The sequence below is a fragment of the Castor canadensis genome, chromosome 8, assembly GCF_047511655.1.
Source record: "Castor canadensis chromosome 8, mCasCan1.hap1v2, whole genome shotgun sequence".
NCBI classification, from domain to species: domain Eukaryota; kingdom Metazoa; phylum Chordata; class Mammalia; order Rodentia; family Castoridae; genus Castor; species Castor canadensis.
The window spans coordinates 132,684,053-132,690,128 of record NC_133393.1 but is presented as its reverse complement, the minus strand read 5'-3'; positions in this window follow the sequence as shown (position 1 = coordinate 132,690,128).

The window sequence follows — 6,076 nt, the reverse complement described above, 5'->3', positions numbered from 1 at the left end:
AATCATGAAAAGCTGAAAACTTTCCCTCTAAGATCAAGAACGGGCAAGGTTGTGTGCGCCACTCCTATTCCACATATTGCTGGAAGTCCTAGCTAGAGCAATAAGGCAAGAAAAAGGAAAGAAGCCTCAATACTGGAAAAGAAGTAAAAATTATCTCCATACCCAGATGATGTCATCTCATATGTAGAAAACTCTAATGATTCTACTCCCCTCAAAAAAATTGTTTAGAATTAAAAAGTAAGTGACCTTGTCCTCACCTTTTTGTTCTCCTTGTGCAGAGCCGCACCACCCTGTCAGCCTCCAGCATGTCATCTTCTTCAGACCAAAACACCATGCCTTCAATGAAGTTGCAGAGTTCTGATGGAGAGATATTTGAAGTCAATACAGAAATTGCCAACAATCTGTGACCATCAAGACAATGCTGAAAGATATGGGAATGGATGATGAAAGAGAGGATGCCCCAGTTCCTCTGCCAAATGTTAATGCAGCAGTATTAAAAAGGTCACTCAGTGGTGCACCCGCCACAAGGATGACCCTCCTCCTTGTCAGGATGATGAAAACAAAGAAAAGTGAACAGACAATAGAGACCAGGAATTCCTGAATTTCCTAAAGAGGAGGAAGCCCAGGAAGGCAGAGAGAACCAGTGCTGTGATGAGAAGTGAAATGTGCCTAACACTGGAACGCTATAAAGATTGTTCCAAATACTGGTTGCTCTGTTTATGGTTGTTAATATTAGACAAATGAAGACAACACATCAACTGAATTAATATAAGACTGTCTTCATTACACGTGTAGTTTGAGTACAGACTCCAAACCTATGGATGAGTTTCTGCTAGGATGAGTGAAAGCTTTTTTCTTTCCTCTGAATAAGACTGAGCTGTGGGTTCTCTATAGAAAGTGGCATTTTGGGACTTCCCTCTTTCTGTCAAGCAATTTCTACCTAGTTCATTGTTCAGTTAACTGTAGTTAAGCTTTTAAAAACTGGCATTGTAAGAAGAATTAACCTAGAAGGTAACACCCACGCACAGGAAATCAATGTGAGTCAATGCCCTGTATAGCTATCCTTATCTCAACCAGCAAAAACCCTTGTTCCTTCCTATTATTGCTTATACTCTCTCTACAACAAAATTAGAAATAAGGGCAAAATAGTTTCTGCTGGGTATTGAGGGGAGGGAGAGAGAGGGGGCGGAGTGGGTGGTAAGGGAGGGGGTGGGGGCAGGGGGGAGAAATGAACCAAGCCTTGTATGCACATATGAATAATAAAAGAAAAAGGAAAAAAATAAAAAATAAAAATTGGCATTGTAGTGTCAGGCACTGGTGGCTCATGTCTATAATCCTAGCTACTCAGGAAGCAGAGATCAGGAGGATTGAGGTTCGAAGCCAGCTTGGGCAAATAGTTTGTGAGACACTTTCTCAAAAAAAAAAAAAAAAAACCCATCACGAAAAAGTCTGGTGGAGTGGCTCAAGGTGTAGGCCCTGGGTTCAAAACCCAGTACTGCAAAAAAGAGAAAAAAAAGTTGGACCAACTTGCCAAAAGTCTTACTATCTTTATTCTTGAGTTGCAAACAGGAAAAGGCCTACTTGAAGTTAATGTTTCAGGTGGAGATATTGGGAAGTCTTCCAGACTCCTAGAATCAAGCAGGCACCCCTGGCATTGATTAGCCTACATGTGGCAGGGCTCTCTTAATTGGACTTGAGGTTTAATCTCAGCTTTGAATATGTTGCCTAGAGACTCAGTTACTACCAGGTTTGTGGTTTGTTTGGGAGAAATGCAAGTAGACAATTTATTAACTTTCCAGTTCAAAAAGATACTTAATTCATGTGGTGTGTCATCTTTTATAATCCGTGTTCCCATGTGGGGCAAACCATTCGTACTAGTTGCATACAATAAAGTAATTGAACCTTTCACATTAAACTGTGTGGTAAAATCAGACAATATCTATCAGGAGTTCAAGATACTTTCAATAAAAAGTAAGTTATATAGCAGGTGTAAACCTACTATAGTTTGCTTTTGTGGACTTAAATGTCTGTTTCTTCACTTACCTTAAATGGGTTCAATTTGGTTACATTTGTGTAGCTGGAAGAAATTCTTAGGCAGTTTCTGTCCTAGTTTTGCAGACACAACCAGAGGGTACAGATTGCTAGGCTTCTGCCCCTTCTAATTAACATTTCTATGGTTAACTGGAACCAGTGCCTCAGTTCTTAACACAAAACTGTATTGCTGGTGTTTGTGGCCTCCCTAATATGCTATCAAAATTTTTGACTGAGATGGGTCACAAATTAAAATTTTTTTTCTTTCCTATTGCACCCCCTTTTTCCCTTTTCCTAGTTAACTCACATGTTATTTTCTTATATTCTCTTCACATTTTCTGTGAGCTGTTCTGGCTCAGGTAATCACTTGACAGTAACTTGCTTTTTCACTTATCATTTGTACCAAATTCACCTTACCTAATAAAGTCCCTATGTTGTTCCACATTAAAAAAAAAAAAGAAATTAAGAAATAAATGTAGCAAAGCTGCAGGGTACAAAACACACAAAAAAACAGTTGTGTTCTATAGTGACTGACTATTCAAAAAGTAAATTTAAAAAATCACATTTACAATAGCATCACAAAGAATAAAATTCTTAGAATTAAATTTAACCAAAGAAGTGAAAGACTTGTGCACGGAGAATTACAAACATTGCTGAAGGAAATGAATGAACACAAATAAGTAAAATGTATCCATGTTCATGGGTAGGAAGACAATACTGGTAAAATGTCTATAACACCTAAAGCAATTTACAGATTCAATGCAATCTATATCAAAATCCCAGTGGCATATTTTGCAGGAATCTTTTAAATCCTAAAATTTATATGGAATCTCAAAATAGCCCAAATAGTAAAAACAATCTTGAGAAAGAAAAAGCTGTAGACATCTCACTTCCTGGCTTCAAATCCAAGCTACAGTAATCAAAAATGTGGGTTCTGACATAAAAATGGAAATAATAATGGAACAGAATAGAGAGGCCAGAAGTAAACCCTCAAGTATCTAGTCAAGTGATCTTCAACAAAGCTACACAATGGAGAAAGAATAGCCTCTTCTGAAAGTAGTAGTATAGCAGGGCATATAATCCCAGGTAGTTGGGAGGCTGAGGTTGTTGCTTGAGCCTAGCAGTTTGAGGCCAGCCTGGACAACACAAAGAACATCCACTATCAAAACCACACAAAACAAACATGTTGGTAAAACCAGATATCCACATGCACAAAAATGAAGTTAGATCCTTATGTGTCTACATCTACAAAAATGAACTCAAAACAATTGGAAGTCTAAAGCATTAAACCTGAAACTATAAAACTCCTACATGAAAATCAGGTAAGCTTCATGACATTGAATTTGGCAGTGTTTTCTTAGAAATGACACCCAAAGCACAACAACAGCAAAAATGAAAAATAGTTAAATGGGACTATATCAAACTTCAAAACTGCACAGCAATGGACACAATCAACAGAACTGAAAAGTAATCTATGAAATGAGAGAAAATATTTGCAACCATAGATGTGATGAGGTTAATATCAAGAATACAGAGAACTCTACAATCAACAAAAATATGATAACAGTTCAAAATGGACAAAAGACTTGAGCAGACTTCAATGAAATCAGGCATGGTGGTGCGTGCCTGTAATCTCTGCACTTGAGAGTTTTAAGCAGAAATATGAGTTTGAGGTCAGCATGGGCTGCATAGTGACCCTGTCTCCAAAACCAACAAAATCAAACAGTGTTGGTGGTATTTCTCAGTTGAAGTGTTTGTCTAGCATATGCAATGCCCTGGGTTTGATCCCCAGTATAAATTAGATGATAGATAGACAGAGAGACAGATAGACACAAACCTGGAAAACAACAAGTATTGGTGAGGATATGGAAAAACTGGAAACCTCTGTACTGCCTTACATTTGCTAGGCAAGCACCTTATCACCTGAGCCACTCCACCAGCTCTTTTTTACATTGGGTATTTTTGAGATAGGGTCTCACGAATAATTTGCTCGGGGCTGGCTTTGAACCACAGCATCAAGTTTTTGTGCACTGTTGATGAGACAACAAAATGGTGAAGTGACTATGAAAAACAACATGGAGATTCCTTTAAAACTTAACAGTAAAATTACCATATAATACCATTTCTAAGCATATATCCAAAAGAATGGAAAACTGGATCTCAGATATTTGTGCACCCATGTTCACTGCAGCAGCACTATTCACAATAGCCACAATTTAAATAGAAATTTAAACAGGAACAATTTAATTGTCCATGAATCAAGAAAAGGTGGTAACTGGGCGTGGTGGTAAACACCTGTAATCCCAGCACTCAGGAGGCTAAGGCAAGAGGATCAAAAGGTCAAGGCTGTCCTAGGGTACAGAGTGGGATCCTGTTTCAATAAACCAAAAATAAAAGGTATAAACTTAAAATGGAAAGTTGTTTAGCCTTTCAAAAGAAGATCCTGCCCTATACTACGACACTGGCGAAGATTGTGGATGTTGTGCTAAGTGAAATAAGTCAAGTCAGAAAAAGACAAATTCACCATTGCATGATCTCACCTACAGGAGATACCCAAAGTAGTCAAACTCTTGAAGACAAAAATGGGATTTGTGATTGTCAGAGGCTGAGGGGAAGGAGAAAACGGAGTTGTGTCATGGGCATTGAGTGTCCCTTTTGCGAGATGAATAAATTCTAGAGATCTACTGTGCAATAACATGCATGTGCGTAACATTGCTGGGCACTTAAAAATGCTGATGGCTGGAAGACAGCTCAGTGGTAGAGCGCTCTCTTACAATTCATGGGCTCTGGATTAGAGCAACAACAAAAAGCAAAGACGATCAAGGCAAAGATGGTAAATCTTACATTCTGTGTTTTTTTACAACACACACATATACTCCAGGAGCCGAATTGTTCATCTCAAAACTGTTAAGGGAGAGAATCAAGCACCATCTTGCCTTTTGTATATGAACTGTATCTCGGGAATCAAATAGTTGGGGGGAGTTATCTCTTGATAGAAGAATTGTGGTTAAAAAACGAAGAAGGAATGTTAATGTTTAGGCAGCACTCAGCTAAAATCACACTCACACACACACACACAAAATGAAATAAGCAGACAGCATTTGCTTCCTGAAGGAAGGTTAGCATTTCCTCTGAAGTGTACTCAACAAAACTCCAAGGCTGAGGGTGTAGCTCAGGGGCAGAGAATGTGCTTAGCGTGTGTGAGACCCTGGGTTCAATCCCCAGTTCTGGAAGGAAAAAAGAAAGATAGTGAAATCCAGTCAAACACCTCAGTCTAAGCATTAATATACAGGAAATACAAGGGATAGGGCAAAACTGACATCCAAAAATAGAAACAGCCAATTTCTTTAGCAAACAAACTGGAAGACCAAAAACCTAGGAGAAACCACAGAGTTAAAGAAATTTAAGGCTGGTGCTGGTTGTTGGCTTACACCTATAATCCTAGGTACTTGGAAGGCTGAGTTTGGGAGGATCACATGAGAACACATCTCCAAAATAACCAGAGCAAAATGGACTGAAAGTGTGACTCAAACTGTAGAACCCTGCTTTACAGCATGAAGCCCTAAGTTCCTCTCCCCTCCCCGCAGAAAAAAAAAAAAGAGACTTAAAATCAACCAGTTACAATGTATGGATCTTATTTGGACAAACTGTTAAAAATAAGAAAAAGACTACTGGGAAAATTTGAAGCTTCCTCAGGGGTCATTTAATGATGCTAAGGAATTAACTTTTTGATGTGAGATAATGGTGATGTGGTTACATTTTCAAAGAGCTCTTAGACCATAAATTGAACTATTTCAGGTAGAATTTTTAAAAGAAAAAAAAACAAGTGCATGTGGGTCACAATATGAACTCAAATACGGCATGATTCTCACCAATTAAAAGTCTATGAAAAGAAAATTTGTTCCTAATGTTTGGAAGTTTCTTGTATGGGGGTTGAAGTCTTCTCTAACCGTCTAGTAATTCTGTACTTGCAGAACAGAATGTACATATATTTTACAAACCTTGACATTTTAAAGAATAATATGGTAGGCAAGAGTCTGAAAGA